Genomic DNA, 22,433 nt, shown 5'->3' with positions numbered 1-22,433 from the left:
GTTGGAAGTAGTCATTACCCCATTTTATGTAAAGTAGGTAGTGAAAGCAGGGTGGGCTTATAAGATACATGAGAAAGATGGGTATTTGGAAAGGCTCAGTGGGAAAAATTCAGAGAAATAAGTGAAACAAGTTTTAAAATAGAAAGAGAACAGGGTATAGAAATATTTAAGGGAAATGTCAGAAATGCTATAAATGGGGTTGTTAATCAGACAATTATAAGGAAAGCAAAAGGCAGAAGTTGGTTCCGTGGTGGAATGATGAATGTAGTAAGGTATTAAAGAAACATAATAAGGCTTTTAAGGTATTAAAAAACCCTCACAATTTCCAACATTTCATACAGTATAAAATAAAGCAAGCAGTGGTTCGAAAGACTATTAAATAAGCTAAAAGTAGGTATTAGAGAACATTTTGTGACTCCGTAGGGAGAAAAACTCTGATTAACCAAGTTTGGGGAATGATAAAGAAGGAGAGTAAGACAGGAGTGGGGGTACCAGTATTGTAAAAATGGTGGGGTGCTGGCTGGTGAAAATGAAGCAAAAGCAGATATGAAAACTAAGGCATTGGTTGAGGTTCATAGTTCTGGAAATTTGTCAGAAGAGGGGATAAGAGGAAGACAAAAACAAGTGAATGAAATAAAGAGTTGCTGGAGAGAGAGGATGAGAAAGATGATGCAATTAATGCTCCCTTCACATTAGAGGAAATGAAGCAGGCTATATGTAAATCAGGACTCACTGCTCCAGGAAAAGATCAAATGTGCTATACCATGTTTAGCCATCTGTCTGATGTAGTATTATAGGTCACATTACATTTATATAACAATGTTTGGAAGGAAGGAAAATTACCACAAAGTTGGAAACAAGCAGCTATAGTATCCATCAGGAAATGCGGAAAAGATCCCACTAGCCCATCTAACTATAAACCAATTGTATTGATATCCCACATCTGTAAAATTATGGAACATATGATCACAGAAAGACTAACATATTATTTGTAAGTAAGGAATCTATACATCAAAGTGGATTTAGAAAAGGAAGGGGAACAATGGATCTGATACAGGTGAGGAAGCAGCAGGAAGTAGCAGTATTTTTGATGTGGAAAAAGGTTATGATTTATTGTGGAAAGAGGGGTCAAAAGATTAGGAATATCAGGTACGATGTTCAGATGGGTGAAGGAATTTGTGTTTGGACGCTCTATAGAATTGAGAGAGGGAAGAACTTTTTCAGCAGGCTATGTTGTGAACAATGGAGAGCCACAAGGAAGTGTTAGAAGTCCTTTGTTTTTTTCAATAATGATTGATGATGTGTATGATAATATTGGGCAAGGTCTAGGGAGATCTTGGTTTGCAGATGATGGGGCACTGTGGAAAAGAGGTATGAATGTTGAATATATTGTGAAACAGTTGCAGGAAACAATTAAGAGTGGAGCAGTGGTCTCTGCAATAGGGATTTAAATTTTCTGTTGAGAAAAGAAATACGCTTTTCTTCACAAGGAAGAAAACTGGAGCAGAGGTCTAACTGTATTTATATGGTAAGGAGCTGAAAAGGATCGACTCATTCAAATTATATGGTTTGATGCTAGGCTTACTTGGAGAGTACATATCGATAAAATTGTAAATAAGTGTAAAAATGTTTTAAATGTGATGAGATGTTTAGTGGGAACAGAGTGGGGAACTGAAAAAGCATATATATATATATATATATATGTTTAATAAGATCAGTTTTGGATTATGGGTGTGTGGCATATGTGTCAGCTTCTAAAACCTTGTTGGGAAAATTGGAGGTAATACAAGCACAAGCATTAAGGATATGTAGTTGGGCTTTTAAAACAACATCTGTGCCAGCGTTGCAGGTAGAAATGGGGAAAAGACAGCAACTTATGATGACATATTGGGTCAATTTACAAGGACATAATAACCATCCTACAGTAAATGCTATTGAGCCATGCTGGGAACATCGAAAACCAACAGAGCTTTGGTTGGGTCATTAAAAAGAAGGCTAGTGAAATGGGTAAACTGGATAGGAGTTACTCTCCAACTGTTGTTCTGCCAGCTATACCTCCTTGGTTACTGCCACAGCCAGAGATAGAGCTTAGCCTCTTTGAATGGATAAGAGATGAATGTGGGGAAATTGTAAGATCATTAATTCATACATCAGAAGGAATTACTACAGTTATTTACAGATTTATACAGATGATTCTAAAGGCCCAAAGACAGGAAGAACGACTGCAGCAGTAGTCATCCCTGAGTTTAATGTTGAGTATGGGAGACTTACCGATGATATATCTGTTTCTGCATGTGAAATGATGACCATGGTTATTGCCTTGTAATGGGTAGAGGACATCAGGCCAGAGAGAGTGGTAATTGCATCAGATTCGTGTGCAGCATTAATGAGTTTAAAATTTTGCAACTCCAGGTGTAGAGAGAATTTATTGTTTGGAATACTACAGTCATTAATCAGAATTCACCAAATGCAATTGTCTGTTAGTTTTCTGTGGGTCCCTGCTCATATTTGAATTGATGGGAATGAGAAGGTGGATGAAGCAGCAAAAAAAGGCTTTGAAGAGTGGGAGTAGTCACATTAATGTAAATATTACTAAGTTAGAAGCTAAAGTGGTGATTAAGGCACTAATCAGAAAGAGGTAGCAGAGTGAATGGAACGAAGAAAGTAAAGGATGAAATATTTTTAAAAATAAACCCTTAGTTGGGAATGCAGGTTCTGGAGGACAAAATAGGAGAGGGGGGAGTTATAACAAGATCGAGGAATGGTCATACTGTTCTAAACAGTTCTCTCTAGGTGATCGGAAAGCTTAACTGTCTAAAGTGCGAATATTGTGGAGAGGAAGAGACAGTGGACCATGTTTTATTATATTGCCGGAAGTATATTCCAGAAAGAGAAATTTTAAAGAATGCACTAAGAAAGATTGGAGAGCAAAATATCAGTGATGTTCTAAAAAAAAATCTTCAGGTGACAAGTGTTGGAAACTCCTACTACAGTACTTAAGATCAACAAGATTAATGAATCTGAGAAATATCTGTATTATTTATTTATTTATTTTAATTTTAATTTGGTTCCCATTTATTTATTTAATTATGACTGTTTTGTTGTTTTGATTTTGATTCTTTGCTTGGTAGAAATATCAGAGAGAGGGTAGATCTTGAGTCCACACTCCAGATCAGTGGGTGGTGGTAATGCACCCGAAAGCTGTTTGCCAACCACCAATAAAACCAAAAGAGGATGAAGAAGCTTTAAGGGTTCATTTCATTGCTGGAGTGCAGATCAGTTCTGCTGCAGGTCTATTGAAAGCAGTATGTGCTAATGTGCAACAACCATGAGCCTAGCCAAGGTCCTTCCCTTTTATTAATTGCTGAGTTGCCTAATGTTCTTTTGATAAGATTTTATAATTTTGCTTTTTCGTTTTACTATGTTTTTTCTTCACAACCACACTTGTCTGGTAAACAAGATTGGCTAGACCATGTATGAAATACTAGAGGGCTTTTAATTTGAAATGCGGATACAAGAAGTGGCGACACCTGGCTGAGGGTGGGTGCCACCATTACCGTTACATCATTGGTCAGCATTGGCATAGTTGCTGACTGGGAGCTCCTATAAGCTAAAGTCCAAACTCCGCTTACACTGTAGAATCAAAATGTTTTTTGTCTGTCATGTCTCGAGGATTATTACAGTGTGTTTTCAGTTTTGCCACTTGCAGTCACATCTCACAATATTTACAGTAGTGACTTCTGCACATGAAGACAGAGCCACATAATCATTAACACTACTAAACTGTGTGAAAACAAGTTAAAACATAACATTTGACAGTATTTTTTCAGTGTATATGTCCACACTGGTCCAGTTTGCAAACCCAGACAGCAAATATAGGCTTACAAGGAAAAAGCTGCAGGTTACTTTCAGGGCCCAGAACATTCAGAGGAAACAAGTAAATGATTTTTAAAAACCTCACCAATACGTGCAGATTTCAGAAGCAGTTGGTTATGTTCACTTGTGTTTCTGCCTGCTCAGACTAACTTGAGGGCAGAGGACCATAATCAAACCTGTCCACAATCCTGCTTACTTTACACACAGCTGCCACAACATGGATACCTGCATTCATTATTTAAACCTTCCTACGCAACACCCGACCTTAACGCATCTGACTTTTCTGAACTTTACTACTCAGTAAGTAGCAAATCTCTAAACTTTATTTTGCATTTGTTTGTTTAAAGATATTAGGTTGTTTTTTTTTCTTCATTGGATTGGAAATAAAGATTGATATTTTGCATATGTACTCATTTATGTTTATTGGACTTCAAAGACATGAGTGAGGCTTTTTAAATATACAGAGGAGAAGCAGACCAGCAGAGTTTGAATCTATTAATCAACTTTTATTAATTGTTCAAACAACTATAACCGGCAGTGCTGGTATGCCAGCAGCTGTGGCACAAATAAGCCTATACATCAACTGCCTGTTCATTCTACCACTGACAGCATAATCGGGTTGATGTATATTAAGATTTGGGGTGTTTTTTACTTTTGTTTTGGTACTTTGGGTGCTTCTCTGAGGTGAAGTTTTTCTCTGTTTGTCAGAAACTTCAGCCTCACTCATGTCCATGTGTGCTTGAGCCTGGGGATTGTGCTTGCATTTGCACCTGTGTAAGGAAAATAGAGCCCTTAGTCTGTCTAGGCCTACCCACACTGTCAAAGTTCCCATTGACACATGTCACAAAAATGTCAATAGCTTGTAAGTTATAAGAAACCTGTTATTGATATTCCTAATTTAACAGGATCAATGACTTCAAATATGAATTCCTGTCATAATTCTGTCATTGTTTTTTATGTTACACGAGTCTTGACATGCTTACGATGACAAATGGTTTAGATTTTCAGATTAATTCTCTATCTGAAAGTCATGACCAAGAGAGATGTGCAGCATGAATAGTTTGACAGAACTGCAATTACCTCTGATTACTTTCCTAATCATAATCAGACAGGCTCCATGTTGTCCGTGACAATGCTGAACTCAAACAGTGTCCTTGTCAGAGAGCAGAGCCTGATAATGATTGCGGTTTTATGCCTCAGGTGGGAGATGTGTTGTGTGTTTGAAGTGTGTTTACTTCCCACAGCAAACACATCCTCTATCAGACTCAGTGATCAGAAATGAAATTACAAACTTGTTTTCTCGTTTAAAATGATCAGGCCTGAATGGCACCCATTTGTCTGAATCACCCACATCTTAATTGCCTCGAGCTAGTCTAATACACATGTAAATTTGGTTTTGTAGTTCATTTACAATAATTACCAGCCATTTAGCATTTGTCTAGCCGCCTGGTCTTACAAAATGTTTCCTGTGAGCATCATGGTGTTGTTTTGGGTGCTTTTAGAGTTGTTGACTGGCACAGTTACCCTGATGGATTCTGCTGGAGACCAGTGCATCCAGCCAACTCATCAGCCATACCAGGCAACTCATACTATTGTACCCAGTAGATGAGATTTTGGTTAGCGGGGATCAGCATGGATGCAAATGGTGAGAGAATAATAGCTAATGGTGGGTGCAACCGTTTTCACATTCTGCTGAGGTAATAATCCTCAGATACTCATTTTGTCCTTTTCCCTTTTGTCTCTATCTTTCTTTTGGCAAGGAGCACTGCTCCAAACCTGTATACATTTGAAATGTGTCTCACAAGTAAAAAGTGATCGTTATTACATAATTAGTTATTGATGTGATCAGTGCCGTTATAGATTGGTCATTAGGAGTGATCAATTAGTCAAACTTTGCTTTCCAGTTGCAATGGCATATTGTTAGAAAACCAACTCCTCTTACACATAACACTTAAAAGTGATGAAAATCAAGTAGTTTCGGGTCTGATCAGGTTATACTCATTGATTAAATGCATTGCTCCCCCCACAAATCCAACCAGGGGACACTGGATGAATGGGCTTAAGGCACAAACAAAAACTTCTGCTATCAGAATAATTAGAAAGCTATAATCACATACAAAGTCTACACATAAATACTTCATATTTCACAGACAGAATATAACCAATTACTCAGTGCCATGAGAAAATAATAATTTTTGTCCCTCCCTTCCCTCAGAGAGACAGCAGGAGGTGGGGAGCCAGCCGAGCTGTCAGATGAGCTGCAAAGAAACGAACATGTTGTTGTCAGCTGTTGATGGAATCTAACCATGGACCTAAACTGACATTTCTCTTTTCTACCTTGCTATTAAAACTGAAATTCCTAACTCGCCACACATTTGTGCCCTTGTCAGTGGCAGAGGGAATAAGCATGTTACCAATATATAATTTCACAAATATAGTTGTAACATAAATGTCTCTATTTACTGTCCTGTTAAGTCACACAGCAACCAGCACCAGTCACTTTGTTAAAGTCATACTTGTATTATCATTTTAACAATGGCTCAGATGATTTCATGTCACTTTTAGTGGCAAAGACAGCCAGAATTGTCAACTTGACAACTATTTCCACTAATTGCTTTGGTTTTATGGTTGACAACTTTACAGTTTTGGTTCACTCTCGCTGTTTTCAGCAAAAGCTGTGATAAACCCACTGTGCACTACCTGCCCATGATCAAAGTTAACCACTACCTGGTGAACATGGTGGAGCATTTAGCAGGTAGATAATTTCTCAGGAGCTGATGGAGACCAAAATAGAGTGAAAAGTAGAGTGAATTCCACATGAATGCTAATATTGCTGTTGGTGTTTGTGAATAAATTTGCCACAACACCTTTGTAAGGTGACATGTCAATGTTGTGTTTACAGCATGCTCCACTTCTCCCAAACTAGACAAAAACTTCAAATTATGCTGCGTTAAGTAACACCATTGACAAAGCTTAAACTCAACTTGCACTTCATGTGTTAGATTTTAGCTGGTTACAAAACACAGAGCAGCAATAGTAAAAGGACTTTTTTTTTTAAAGCCTGTCTTAAAATAATTGTCAGGTGCTCAAATGAATATTGACACATGTTTTCTTTCTGTAATCATTCCTCCTGTTCCCTTCATAATGCACATTCAATATAAGTGATGGGGGCCAAAATCCACAGCCCTCCTTTGGTGCAAAAATATATTTATAATATATAAGTTTTTTTGAAGTTAATGAGGCAAGTCGATATCTTTCAAAGTGAGTCTTTTTAATGCCAAATTCCATATTTCTGGTACAATCCTTCCACTGCAGCTGAACAGGAAAACCCTCTGTCTATTCACAAAGAGGGATTTTTTTTTTTACTAAAAAGACAAACTGTGGAAGACATCCACTTGCTTTGACTAACTCAGATGACTGAAACCTCAAAACAAGGATTGTGGATTTTGTTCCCCATCACATACAGCACGAGCGTGTTTGGAAGGGATCTTCTAATGGTCAGTATGAACAGGAGTAATTACAGCAAGAGCTTGTTTCAGTGTTCATTTGGGCACCTGACTGTTGTTTTAACAAAGACTGTAAAACAAGAAAATTATGAACCTGTCCTAAATGAATAAACAGTGAAAAAAAACAGTGAAAATCATGTGGTTCCTTTGCTCTGCTCTTATTGGGAGATTTTGCACACTGAGTCAGTGCCTCAGCTTTGTTGACTGGTGTATTATGTCAGAACCAGTCACACTGAGTGCTTCCCTCTGATGGCATTTCAATAGCTAAAACTCCTGTCTCTTTCAGTATTAACATATTGTTGTACAGTCTGTCCTTTTAATCAAGTGTAGTACTCATATTTCTGTTTAAGCGTTTTGTAATATAGATATCCCATGGTTTCTTTTAAGTGGGTGTTTTTGTGTTTGATTCTTTTTCCTTTAATGTAAGCTTATGCAACTTCATATAAATATATTTTAACATTTCTGCACAGTCTCATAAAGCTTGTGTAACAGGGTTGAAAGTTAGAAACTAAGTGAGAACTGACTTATGACTAAATCATGAAGCTGTGATAATTAGTGCTGCGGTTATACTGTTTTCATATGCTGTGTTAGAAATTGAATCAGATGATATTACTCCCAAAGCCATGTAAGGTAATATTGGTACATGGAGCAATTTACTGGCGATAAGGCCAATAAAATTTTTAATGATTAGAAAAGTGTGTTGTCATTGCGGTGAAAGAGCAGCAGTTTTCTGTGAATATTTGATGACTTGAAACCTATATAGCATAAAGTAAATGATGAACTACAAATGTGTGGAAGCAAATGAGTGCAGGGATCCTTCTCATGGATGTTTGCAGCAGAGGGGAAATGCATGTGGCCATGTTACTGATGACTTTGTGTCAAGCTGTGATGAATTCTAGTTAGACTTGAACATTTTAAAAACTAAGGACACAGCTATAAGTTTTAGAGGATTACCGCCTACTGCAATCGAAGGCAAGGAAATTGAGTTGGTGGACATCTATAAATATCTGCTGTTGATAGCAAACTGTGCCTGAAGAAATATACAGGAGCAATCTGTACCGACATTACAGCAGAGCTCGTTTTTCCTCCGCAGGAAATGATCTCTTTTAATATGGGTGATAAAAGATGACCTCGCTTCATCAGAGTTTTGTTCAATATGTTTTGACATTTTGGATCGCAGACTGAATTGACATGTTGAATGTGTGTAAATCAGACTGAGGAGAATAAAAACAGCCGGCAAAGGTTAACTGTGAAAGAGGTACAAAGTGATGACATTTTGTCATGTTATCACCTGCACAATATATTTTTTACCTGTCATGGTCAGCTCTTTAGAGGTCAGATGACAGCATTAGTAGTGAAGTATTAGCAGTATTTTTTAGAAATGTCTTCTCTTTTTCGCTATTGCTATTGAACCGCCCTGCTGACTCCCATAAATGACTGCTTAATGTTGTTAGCAATTTATAATGTGTTAAATACATTAAAGCTATTAAACACAACTTATTTTATGTTGGAATAAGACTTAAGTGCAACACATACTGTACAGGCAGTGTATGATGATGTATGATGCTAAGCCCATGTTCTCTCTGCTCAGCCCAGCACCTCTTTTTTTGCCACTTTCCCTCTTTTGACCATTTCTCTCTGCTGAAGTTGAGGATGGCTTGGAGTGAAACTCTTACTTTCAGCATTGCATGACATCATGTAATATAAAAATAACAGTAACACAGATGCACCATACAGATAGAAGTATTGTAGCAGTCAGGGTGCATTAGGACAGCAAAAGTGATATAATTGTGACTTTCCTGGAGAGTTATCGTGAATCAAGGCGCTGTTAGCTACAGTGCTTTGAGAAGGGAATCACCTGCCTTACATATACTGTAGTGGGTCGGTGCTGTCGCTAGGCTGAACTAAGTTTAAGTCATTTCACTGGCAAATGGCAACAAGTTTGCAGGTCTACATTGTTTTCTGTGTAAGCCTGCACACAAGCAGCATCTACATACATACAGTCACTCACCAGATCAACACATCTCTGCCACTGTGTTTTTACTACTTCTGTCTGTCAGGTTGGGGAAGCAGGAGTGGACCCAAACGCAGAGGCTGGAATGCAGATTTGATGAAAATCTCCTTTAATCATGGATGGTCAAGAACAGGCAAACAGAGCTGAACAGAACTAGCAGACGAAACAAAACGAATGATCCAACAAAGACTCAACTCAAAACCAGACCTTAAATACAGACTAAACTAATCAAGGAATGGGGAACAGGTGATGAGACACAAGGGCAGGCTGGGAGTGATTGGCTGAGGAAACACAGGAAGCTGACCAGACTGATACAGGGCAGGTGTGAGGAAGACACAGAGCAGAGCAGGGCTAACGAGGGTGAAGCAGGGCAGATGAGGAGGAGTACATGAACACACAAGGGAAACAGTAACAAAACCAAAACCCAGAAAACACAATACTCTAATACAACCCACACCAACCTGTCCAAGAACCATCATGAACCTAAACTAAAGTATACAACACACCAGGCTAAACAACAAAAGGCAATCCAAACCCACCACCCAAATATAACAAGAAAACCCATATGACCCGAAGGACTAAAAAGAAGTGCAAACCAGGAGACCCCAAAGAACACAATAACATAAAAAGACCAAAAAACACACAAAGTCCAGGCAGGGTGTGACACTGTCTATATGGTACATTTTAGTGTGTGCCACAAGCAACATTTGATGTACTGGACAAATTGACATTTTGACCTGATGATTGCGTGACAGTAAAGTGGAGATCACCAAAGCTCTCAGAATTCATCCTGTGAGGAATATGAATGATTCTACCAAATATCATGATATTCCATCCAATACTTGCTGAGATATTTTAGCCTGAAACAAAGTGTTGGATCGACAGACTGACATTGCCGTGTCTAGGGCCACACCCCTACTGTAGCATGGCTTGTCATAACAGTAATAATATATTATTGCTAAGAAACAGATCTGATGAAAAGTATTGCAAATTGGCTCTTTTTTTGGGCAAACTTAATGCAGATAATGTGTTTTGAAATGTGTCATAAATCTTTTAAAGCTTAGCTGTGTTTACTATTCCCTGTATCTGTTTAAATTGTGCCAAATGCTGCCAGTGGTGATAAGGGCTGAACTAAACTACATTAGGGCAGGCTCCTGTGTAGCAACACCATCTGTCTGTCTCTATCGCTCTCACACACATTTCTTTCTCCTCTTCTTCGCTGCACCGAGGTGCTGCTGTCTCTTCCTCCTTTCACCAACTTCCCCTTCGCTGAAAGGCAGATGCCCAAAATCAATTGCACTCACTCAATTTATATCAGCTCAAGTCAGCACGGCTGAATGAAATGGAGGGACGTGCACAGCTAAACTGGCTGCAATGTTCTACTCATCAATAACATGACTGATAGACATCAGGTATCATCAAGGGCGAAGAAAATAAACATTACTGTTGAATCACCGATAACAGTATGCTTCATTTTCCTGAACAGCACAGAGGCAATTCAAAATCAGACTGTTATATATATACACTATCATTTCTACTAGTGGCAGCTACAGTCCTGTAAGTGAACCTGCCTGCAGTGACAGCATCATTTCAACACACTGGCCAGGAGGAATTCCATATGATGCACTGTAAGGATTAAAAAAAAGCTTCTCACGATAAAGAATTCACAATTACCATGAATTTATTTTCACCCGGAGAATAAGAGCCTTGACTGAAAATACTTGTCAAACAAAGGAAAGCTGCAAGGCAAGTTTTAATGAGGCTTCTAGGAGATCTAAATGACCTCACATTAGTTATTGTAAGTCTTTAATAGGTCACTGCTATGTGGAGGGATGAAGGTATTATTCATTATTATTTGATATTTCAAAATCTTGTTGAGTTTGAAAATAAAGACAATGATGGTTTTCTGTCTCAATAACTAACCTGCTCATGTCATATTGAACTATTTGACTAAAATATGCTTATAACAACAAGTGCTGTAATTATTGAACGCTAAATGAAGCGCATTTGAAATTAATTCCAAACATCGGCTCCTCCTCAAAGTGACGAATGTTACAGAAGAGCAAACTCCATTTTGCCTTTAAATATTCATAGTCATAATGTATTGGCAAACACAAACAGCTGACGCAAGTGTTTGCTCTGGGATATTGGGCTGGAAAGGCGGCAGCATCTTCCCCTCGCGGGAGGGAGAAATTCAATTGAAGGATTTGGAGAAAATCCTGTCGGGTGAACTGTGTCTGCTCCAGTTGCAAATGCAGTGTTCTGCAGCATCCTGTTGTTTCCCTCTGGGCTCTGTGCACGTTGTGTGTGTGTGTGTGTGTGTGTGTGTGTGTGTGTGTGTGTGTGTGTGTGTGTGTGTGTGTGTGTGCGTGTGTGTGTGCGTGAGTGTTTGTGTATGTGTGTCTGTTTGTGAGACACTGTGAGGTGAGGGGGCGGGTTATAAAATCAAAGTTTTAAGCTCCCAAGACCTCAGAACTGCAAAGAACTGAAAGTAACAATCTGCTCAATTTTCATGACAATACAAAGTACACATGTTCTTTTCCTCTATTGTTGATTTATTTAACACAATAGTGATTGAATCTGTGAACACAATACAGCTACATCCACTGTTTTAAACAATAAAACCAAAAAGGAATAAAATCTCTTTGTTAAAAATACATACTTCTATAGCAATGTCTAAAATTTTGAAAATGAGAAGTATTGCTAACTGTTCTGCAACCACTGGGAGCTACAGTAAATACATGACCAGCATATACCTAACGAGAAAGTGACGTACCGTAATACCAGAAGGAGTGATGATACATATTTCACAAGTGTTCCTGTTACTTGCAGCAACAGATATAGTAACATTATCTGGGAAAGATCAGCTGATGAAAAACAGCATTAAGTGGTTTTTTTAGCCACCTGAGTGCAGCGGAACAAGCAATCAATTGCCTCTTTACACATTAAGCAGACATAGAGCAACATTAGCATTGATTTGGAGTTTGTTTTTGGCCAACTAAACTGAATTTTACATCCAATATTCACTCTCCTTTTAGCTCTGTTTTAGTCTCCACTAACTCCTGAGAACAAGACTTGGTCAAAACCTAGTCCTATATGTCTGGACCATGTATGGGCAGTGTGTGAAATTGTGACCAATTTGTTAGATAGTCAATGGTAGTGTCTATAATGTGAATTTCTGGATATTAAATGTTCATCTGCAATTTTCTGTAGTGCTCCCAATAATATATGTTGTTAAAGTGTGCTGAAGTAACATATCACATGACATGATTAAGCAACTTTTGAGTCACAAAAGGGTATAAATGCATTTGCAAGAACAATACCTTCCACTCATATCTTGGGATGTTTGATTTGAAAGATTATTTATTTTAATTTTCATTATAACTATTCTGATTATCTGTTAACTTACCCTGTTTCCATCTGTTTCTATCTGCAGATGTCTGTAAACATATGGTCTATCAATATGTTTACGTAGCATGGCGGAAGGAAGGCCACAGATGACAGGAAGTAGGAAGAAGAGTGGGGAACACGTGACAGGAGGGGAACAGCAGAGATAGGGAGCAGCTTTTAGCCATGCCTGGGGTCTGGGTAAAGATGAGGTGGGCCAATTTTAGTCTTGTACAGCTTGGCACCTCTCTCTTCCTCAGCACATCTAAGGGCATACCGTGGAGGAACCACCAGGGGAGGGGGAGAGAGAGTAAAGGCCCAGAGATTGCCCCACCAGGGTGACCAGGAACCACAGGTGAGGTGGTGCTCCCCAGCCCCCCCAAAACGTTCCCCTCCAGGCGACTGGAAGTCTGGAGCAGGGTTGTAGGGAATGGTGTGAGAGTGCAGCGGACACAGAAGTCGGGCAGAGTTTGGAGTTCTGCCCGGACATGTGAGTCATGATAGTAGCAGTACTCTGGGCACCGTTAGAAGGTTGTGTGTGCGTGCAGAACAAGTGACTTCTATTTCTTTCTCCCCGTCCTCAGAGCACCTGTGGAGACCAGCAGCCTACAAGAAGACTGCGGCTCAGGAGTAGGAGCAGCTGGTGACAGTCCACAGCCTACTCCCTACTCCTGAACATTGAAAGGATATTTTAATTTCAGAATTTTATAGTATTCATTTTAAAGACTTTTTAGTTTCTTTTAGCGAGGATCTTTTACCCTTTTTAATTTGCTTTTAAACAGTTTTATTTATTTTGATATTTTATGTTGATCTTTTTATACCCTGGTTTTAAGTGTTGTAATAACTCACTTTTTAGGGTCTAGCTCCTCGGTTGCCCAGTGTTGCTCTCTACCCAGTCAAAAGAACCCCTAAACCCTTCAAAATCAATCCCTCCATTACCCTCCATTACATACACTGAGTTCCTCAGAACGGTAAACGAAGTAACAGTGAGCTGAAAGATACTGAAATGCTAGGGAGAACCGCAAAGCAGAGGTCTTCACCAGTCCACTCAGTTCTGAGAAAACAAGACACAAGTGAGACTAGTGACAGTGTGCAGCAGAGCAGGCAGGCACTATCAATTGGAGCAGATTAAAGTTAATAGTAAAACTGTGAATGTACAGTTTAAGCTTCAATTTGTCAGTTGATAAATGCTACAGTTCCTCAAGACCAAGTTCCCCTGCTTTGCTCGCCAAATCCTGAGTAAATTGAAGGGGCTTAACTTTAAAGTTCTTCAGCCTCGGGCTTCCAGACCCATGGTCTGGATGCTGAAGCAGGAATGGTTAACACATGGTACATTAAAGTTGCAGAAAATATTTGTAGAAAACCTGCGACCTACAGTATATTAAAAATGTATGCTAATAAATGATGATTATTTTTTGAATTTGGCTCACAGATATTAAATTGGTTAGAAAATGATCTTCTATCTATAGTCCAGCTGACTACAGAATGTTTTGTTCTTGATGCACCTTAAATTATATCTTTAGGCTTTGAAGCATACTGTATACACTAATTATTTTGGAATTAGTTTCTATGACTGTATTTACTCATAAGACAGTATTATTAGGCTATAGTATCGCTGCTCTTTTCCACCGCAGCTGCTTGTTAGACTGATAATGATCACTGAAAGATCATCATTCTGTTGCTGGTGTTATTGTTCTCTCTCTGTTTGGGTCAACTGCATTTTGGATCAGGTCTAATTATCATTGGGTCTATTTGGGTTGGGTCTGGTGCTGCTTGAGTCCTCTTTTAATTTGGGTCTCTCTTTTATAAAAATTTAACAGGTCATATCAGATCCAACATTTTGGATCCACGAAGACCCCTACTACAAAGTAATAGAGTGGGTTTGTCACTATAAGCAACCCCTTTCTTTTTTTAATACCTTTTTCATTTTATTGTCATCATAGCAATTCATACATCGTACCTATTTTACTGAAAGGTAACATAGGTACTAGGTCACTATTTAGTGATGACAACATTTTTAATGTTTTTAATTAAATGACATGCAACCCCTTTCACTCATATTTAGTCATTTGATCCATTTTTTGGATAAAAATAATGTAGATTTAAAAGGTCCTACACATATCAATGACACACCCACTGTTTTCACAGTATTTTCTACTAATGACAAATCCAAGTTTTCATAATTAGTTTGCAATTTGTAAACTCAGTTTAGTTATCCTCCAAGTCATAATTATGACTCAGAACCTCAGATATGAAAACCTTTAAATATCCAACTGGGTGTTAAACAATATGGAAGTCCAACTGAAATCACATTTTATCATCCCTCTTTGCAGTCAAATAAAATGTCCACATGCTTTTTTAATGTATTGTTAATAGTTTTGTATTATTAGAATGAATAAAAAAGGTCTTTGGAAAAATATCAGAAATTCCTCTTTTTGTCTCTAACTGACGTTAGCAGTACACTTTTCCCAGATGAATGTTTGTTTGGTGGCTTGTTCAACAAGCTAAGGTGCAGGACACGACGTGTGTTCATGTTTTAAGTTAATAGCCATTTTGTTGTTACCATATAATTTGTTAGCTAGGTATGTATCATTAAACCTGACGGTGACACTGCCATAATAGTCCAAGACCTGAGATGATGTGCAGGTCAATCCAGCCATTCATACCTTTCACTTGCACTTTCAGCATTTAGCTGACACAACCCTAAATGATTTATGACTGGGTTCCTACATTAAAGTCTTCAGGGTTCAGACATTGTCTATTTCAATCATGGAACTGAAAATACATGATATTCCTTAGTTCCTGGAAAGATGAGAAAGGAGGAGGTGAGAAAAGTGACAATATTTGATGCTCTTCATGGAATATTTAATAAAGCATTTACCTGCTCTCCAGCTGCTTTACTCTTCATAAAACCACAGAGCGCTTGGACTTGAAGTGTCAGCCTAAATGAGGAAGCAGGCTTGAAAAGAATGCCCGATCTTGTCATGGTCCGGCTGTGTCTCTCCCTCATTCATAGTGTTTCTGCTGTTTACCCCTCCCTTGTGTTTCTAGTATGTCCCCTGTTTTGTTCTCTCTCTATGTCTGTGAGTGTCTGTCTGGGTGTGGCGCTCTGTTTCCCTCCTGCTGCCAATCAACCTGCACACCTGCAACCCATCCACTCATCAAGCTCCTGCAGTATATACATACCCCGATTCTACTTTCCAGTCTTCACCAGATCATTCAGTTCACCAATGTAGTACTAACATTACAGCCAAGTTCAAGTCTTAAGTTTGCCTGAACTGAGTCTGACTGTGTTTTCCTGCCTGTGTGTCAGGTTCATTAACCATCTTAAGTTTTTGTCTGCCTGCCTCGCCCAGTGTCTCGCCAGCCTGCCTTCAGCCGACAGCTCAGCTCTCTCTGCCTGCCCTGCTCCATCTTTATTCTGGATCATCTCTCCAAACTTCCATTTCAACAAGTCCTCAATAAAACTGCAAGCCATGTGTCTGAATCCTGCTTTTGGGTCCAAATTTAGTTAAACCTCACAGATCTCCACATAACTGAAACTGCAATGTGAGCTCTCTCAAACATGCTCACTTATAAATCAAGCTAAGGCATACGGCAAGGCAGAAAGTAAGGCTGTGAGCTTGGTGTGGTAAGTGCATACAGTATGAGCATTCACCTTTTATTAATCTTATCTTTCCCTATCCTTAAAGTGGCTATAACTTTTTTTAATAACAATGTATCAAATGACAATGTGCAATGTGCAGATATTGTTGAAAGTGAGATTTTTTAAAAACATTGCCAGTGGATGTAAAAAAAGAAAACTGTCATTGAATTTAATCCGGGTTTTGCAGAATCACTGAATATCTACATTCTTGATTGAGGATTGGTTTGTTTATTGTGCTTTGCTGTTCTCTCCACAAGAAGGAATTTGACACTGTTAATCACTGAATTTTCATGTCTAGGTTATCTAGCTCCAGTTTTTCTTCAGATGCACTGAAATGGATAGAATTCTATCTATTAAATCGATTGATGATTCTGTCTGAGTACAGAATCATCAATCAACTGCCCTCCGTCTGTGCATAGGTGTCCCACAAGATCTATCCTGGGCCCATTGCTATTTACATTATATATCAGTGATTTTCCATCTGTATGTCCTGACACCAACATCTAAATGTATGAGGATGACACTGTATTTATGTCCATGGTAGCAGTATGACACAAGTTGTTAATGAACTCACAAACTCCATGGTTCATGTAACAGCATGGTTAAAGCAATGCTGTTTGCAACTAAATGTGTCTAAAACAGTATGCATGGTTTTTTTTACCAAGACAAACAGTTCTAATGTAGAGCCAGATGTCTTTGTATCAGAGGAGAGGGAGGCTACAGGTCGTATCTTGAATGCAAATACCTCAGAGTTCTGATTGATCCCAAATTTTCTTTCAAGGCTCAGGTGAAAAAGGTTTGTAACCAGGTCAAATTCAGTCTTTCAAATTTCAGGTTCATCCAAGATAACATGTCAACAGAGGCAGGGAAGATGTACATGCATTCTGTGGTCATTTTTCATATCACTTACTGCTTAACAACTTGGTTGCAGACTAGCACCACTACTCTACAACCATTACAGTCTTTGTATAAACAAACACTTAAAATCCTTGACAAGAAATTGTAACATTTTCATCGCCCAAAATTAAAAAAAATATAACTTTCTGAGTTGGGAAAACATGATTAAATATGTAGATGTTTGTCTTACCTACAAGATTGTATATGGCTTGACATCTCCTCCATTCACTTTGTCAATATAAGAACAACTGCATATAGATGTGCAGCAAGAGGGGACTGCACTATCCCACTCAGAAAAAGTGCTTTCAGTGAGTCTGCATTCTCTGTTAAAGCTGCACTAGAATGGAACTCACACAATCACAGCAACAATGAGGTAACAGGACAAATACGGTTTATTTAGAGATCACTTAAAGAAATTGTTAATACTCAACTCTGTCAGCACTAGAACTCAATTGCATCTTACTGTCCTCAGTCTGTCTGTGCTGAACTTCCCTTGCTATTTTGCTATCGCCAGTCTGCCCTCATATACCTGCATGCATGTCTTATTGTGGTCTTGCCTTTATTGTATCAGACTGATTTATGAATTTTATATACTGTGCATGCTTTTTATGTCTGTAATAAGGGAGTCCTGAATGATGTTTTCATTAACATTAATATTCTCTTTTCTTTTTATTATTGTCCTGCATGCTTATAAATGATCTCAATAACTTTGTAAATTCAATCTTGTATTCTGTTTTAAGGGTGACTGTAACATTCGTCCAGAGACTACAGATGAAATATAGCCTCTTGGCCAACTCTGGTGCATTTCAAGCAGTGTTTATTATTGTGCACTGTCCCTGTTAAATAAACCAACAAATAAAAAAATAAATAACAGCCTTGCAATAAAACCACTGAGGCTGTTTGTTGCTTCAGGTACCAGTGAGATGATAAAATACAATCCTCGAAAACCATTTATAATACTGTAAGGAAGAATTTTACAACTCTGGAAAGTTACTCTGCAACAATTATTTTATCATCCATTTCGAATGTTGCAAGGTAAACAGTATAAACTGACTTGCATAGTGTATTGTTAGATGATGCCATATTGTGGGGGTTTTTTTGTTGTTGTTTTGTTGTTTTTTTTCTTTTGGCAGAGCCCTCTGATGGCAATTATCTCATTGAAATGAATGAAGAGGGTATGTTTTCTTCTTGCAGTGTTAACTGCAGTTTGAACACAACCTCATCTAAATGTACTGAATTCTATAGCACCTACTTCTCCATTACAGCAATACCTGTCCTTGTACTCGTACATGTAGAAGCTGCTGCCATTGAGCAGCTTTCCTGGAGTTTCTTATTTTGTCTGATACCTCTGATGGAAAAGAGAGACTGGCTTTGGAGAGACACAGAATGCTGAGACATACTCAAACCTCCCCTTCCCAACAAACAGACAGTTAGATGCCAACATGAGGTTTTCATGATCTGTTTTTCTTCTCACACTTCTGCGTTCAAAGTAAACTGTTTCACAGAAACTCCAGAAATGCCTGCAGACATGCTGTACCCCCATATAAAATGAGTAAAGTAAATTCTGCAGCTGGTCTCTGTCTGAGTACATGTTTAGTCAGGTGTATCATCGCTGCCACCCAGTGGCACAACTGCAGTATCACATTTATGTCAACCATCTTTGCACATGAAAGCAGTGAAGACATAACCACTACTTTTTGTAAAGTCAAACTGGCGCAGTAACTAATACTACTCTGAATGGGGAGTCAGATACATGTTTTGTCTATATTTTAGAGGAACAATATCCAAATATGTCACAATTTTTTTTAAATCCTCAGGGGCTATGGTAATACAGTGGAAATCGTTTACAGTGATCACTTCTGTCCGGGTCACATTGATCACGATAAACGAACGATTATTATAAACTATATCTTTTCTTTTTCTCATGCAGATTACCATCTAATTGACATTTGTATATTTATTTATTTATGATTCAAAATACAGTAGGGGAGAACGGGGTAAGTCAAGCCAATGGGTAAAATGAGCCACCCCCTATATATAGGTAACCATAAACAAAAGTAATCATATGACCATAAAATAAGAAAGTATAGTTCACATTACGCATTCCATCTTGGACTCAAGCACATGGAGAGAGTGGTAAGCAAAACAGAGCAAAAAAAAAAAAGATTTTTGTCATGCCAAGTGAGTTCATAATGTTAATAAAGTTGTCAGTCTTGCCTCTTAATAGGAAATAGATACGTTTTATAGATAATAGATACGTTTCGGACATTATTACATGTTAATTTAAATCAGTGTAAGCTACAAAACAAGGCCATAAACTTAACATATTTGTGAGTCAATGGCTCAGTTTACCCCCAAAAGTGTAAGTAGGCCACATATGTACAGAGTAATCTGTGTATTTAAGTATTATTTTCTGATATTCTAGAGTCTAGAGACACTGTTCATGTTAATGTTTGATCACCGTTACAAATGTTACAGTGTTGATGAATAAATACCTAATTGTTGACTAATGTTAAGTTTAAGCCACACAGAAACATGCTGTACATACAGACAGGTGACAAATTGAAGGAAAAACCAACACAAAGTGTCTTGGTAAGGTGTTGGGCCATCACGTGCTGCCACAACAGCTTCAATGCGGAGGGATGGACACCATTCTTCAAAAAGATATTCCCTCATTTGGTGTTTTGATGATGGTGGTGTAGAGCGCTGTCTAACACGTCCATCCAAAATCTCCCACAGGTGTTCAGTTGGGTTGAGATCTGGTGACTGCGAAGGCCATAGCATATGATTCACATTATTTTCATACTCATCAAACCATTCATTAACCCCTCATGCCCCCTGAATTGGGGCATCGAGAGAGACCACTCCAGTCAGGATAGAAATGTTTCATCATAGGATAAAGGTGATCACTCAGAACAACTTTGTATTGATTTGCAGTGACCCTTCCCTTTAAGGGGACAAGTGGACCCAAACCATGCCAGCAAAATGCCCCACACAGCATAACAATTAATTTGTCAAACAACAAACATTGTTTTACTTAAAAGTATGAGTTTTTGCCTTTGTTAAATTGATGACATTAATGAAGTTCAAAATTATCTCAAAATTGTTTGATTTTGTATCATTTTTATACCAGTATTTAACGGTCGCACAATTTACACCCAGGGTGCTCAATTTACCCCAACCCCATGCTCATTTGTGGCAAGTTGTGCCATGGGACTAACTTTTTTCATGGGTCATTGTTCTAAAACCATAATAATTAGATAACTTGTTTTAATTTCCAACAACAAATTACACAACGACTATTATTTGAAACAAATACACTTTTATTTTGCAGTAAAATCATCAAATGTAAAAAGTGGCTCATGTTACCCTGTTCTCCCCTACACATGTGAGCCAGGAAATGTTTTATAAGAGCAAGCTATGACAGGAGAAAGGGACAGTGACAGCCACAGTTATGCAAAAGTATAACTTGACATTTGGCAAGAGGCAGCGTACAGCCTGGACAGGTCGCCAGTCAATCACAGGACATATAGTATAGAGGCAGACAACAATTCACACTCACATTCACACCTACGGGCAATTTAGAGTCACCAGTTAACCTAACCTGCATGTTTTTGGTCTGTGGGAGGAAGCCGGAGTAAATGGAGAGAGCACGGGGAGAACATGCAAACTCCATACAGATGATATATATTATAACCCAATATAAACAATATTTTTCAACTGTGTATTGCAACAGGAGGAGTTTAACAAGATAATATGTACACAGTAAGCTGCAAACAGGTAAAGTGCATTGACTCTGAATCACAAAATAAATTGGTTTAATCTGCAGGTTGTAAAATCTGTTTTCTTGACAGCATAACCCTAAAGAGGACCTATTATGCTCATTTACGGCTCTAAATTTTTATTTTTGGACTCCACTGGATTAGCTTTGCATGATTCACAGTTCGAAAAACTCCTTATTTATTTTACACTGGCCCTTTATGCAGCCCCTCAGTTCAGCCTCTGTCACTAACAGTCCGTTTGAGCTCCTGTCTCTATAAGGGCCCTATCCCGATGAGCCCACTCTGTTCTGGTTGGCCAGCTTTCCAGAAGTTGCAGAGGGGCAGCACGTATCAGAGTTGTGTAAAGTCACCACCGATGCAAACCCAACATTTACTCCTTTACTGCTTCAAATTAAAAGTTTTTACATGGCTAAAGAACAGGAGACTTTTATTGTGAAGAATTTACAGGAAGTGAAACATATTCCTCACTGAATTAGAGGAGCTTCGTTAAAACAACAACAACATATGGACATATCTGGAGCTCTTTGTTCATCACTTAGAAATAATGCAGAGAGGAATAGTGCAAGTAGATGATCAAACATCATCAGTGATGATGATGTTTGATGAAGAGCTGCAGATGACCAGCACACCTCCAACACTCAATTTAGGTAAACTATTAATTTTACTTTTCAGTGCTGTGTAATGGAGTCATGGCTTGGTGTGACTACCCCCAAAACAATGGAAAACGCCATAATGGAGCAGTGAACTCTCATAGGTGACCATATAAAAAAAATCCATCACGAGCCGACATCTGCTCCGGCTGAAAGTAGAAAAAATTGCTGGAAACTGAGCGTTCAGAGCAGTCAGAAGCCGGTTATTTTTACTCACAGGGATTACTTCTCCACATGTTTACCTCATTATTTGACACATCAGCCACTTTCAACATGAACATCCAACATTGTGACATTATATATGTGCCTGAAAATACAGAAAAGCATAATAGGTACCCTTTAAGATTCTGCCCACCTTTAGCAGCACACATGATGGAATTTTAAGCTTGGTGATGTTCCTTGCCAAAGTGGACCGTGGGAGTTGTTGTACCTTTTACTTGTACTTTCATTTTTTGTTTTGGAAAGATATTGTCAGACAGCCCCCACTACCAGTCCAGTGTTGGAAAGGCATAGGAGAAGAGGGTTTCTTTAGCTATTCGACAGTCTGACAAGCAATTCTGATGTGGTACTGACCAAACTGACCTCAGCCTGCCTAAATAATGAAGCAGCCAAGCTAGAAGACTGGATTTTGAAGATGTGGTAGTTGTTTTGCAGAGAAACTGGTGGAGAAGAAAT

The 22,433-nt window shown here is 38.5% G+C and overlaps 1 long non-coding RNA gene across 2 annotated transcripts in view; it reads right to left on the bottom strand.

Moving 5' to 3' along the window:
- Positions 1–15,799, bottom strand: part of LOC121890835 — a 29,710-nt gene extending 13,911 nt beyond the window's left edge. Inside the window, exons 1-2 of one of the 2 annotated variants that reach the window (XR_006093941.1) lie at positions 15,665–15,799; positions 9,394–9,476 (exon numbers count right to left, since the gene is read on the bottom strand). This is a non-coding gene — a long non-coding RNA (uncharacterized LOC121890835). Of the gene's footprint in view, positions 1–9,393; positions 9,590–15,664 lie in introns of those variants that run through there. The other variant, XR_006093938.1, reaches the window with a different exon arrangement.
- Between the last annotated feature and the right edge of the window lie 6,634 nt (positions 15,800–22,433).

Source organism: Thunnus maccoyii, chromosome 3 (genome assembly GCF_910596095.1).
Source record: "Thunnus maccoyii chromosome 3, fThuMac1.1, whole genome shotgun sequence".
In the NCBI taxonomy this organism is placed as follows: domain Eukaryota; kingdom Metazoa; phylum Chordata; class Actinopteri; order Scombriformes; family Scombridae; genus Thunnus; species Thunnus maccoyii.
Note: the sequence above shows the minus strand (reverse complement) of the source record. Positions and strands in the feature narration are given on the sequence as shown.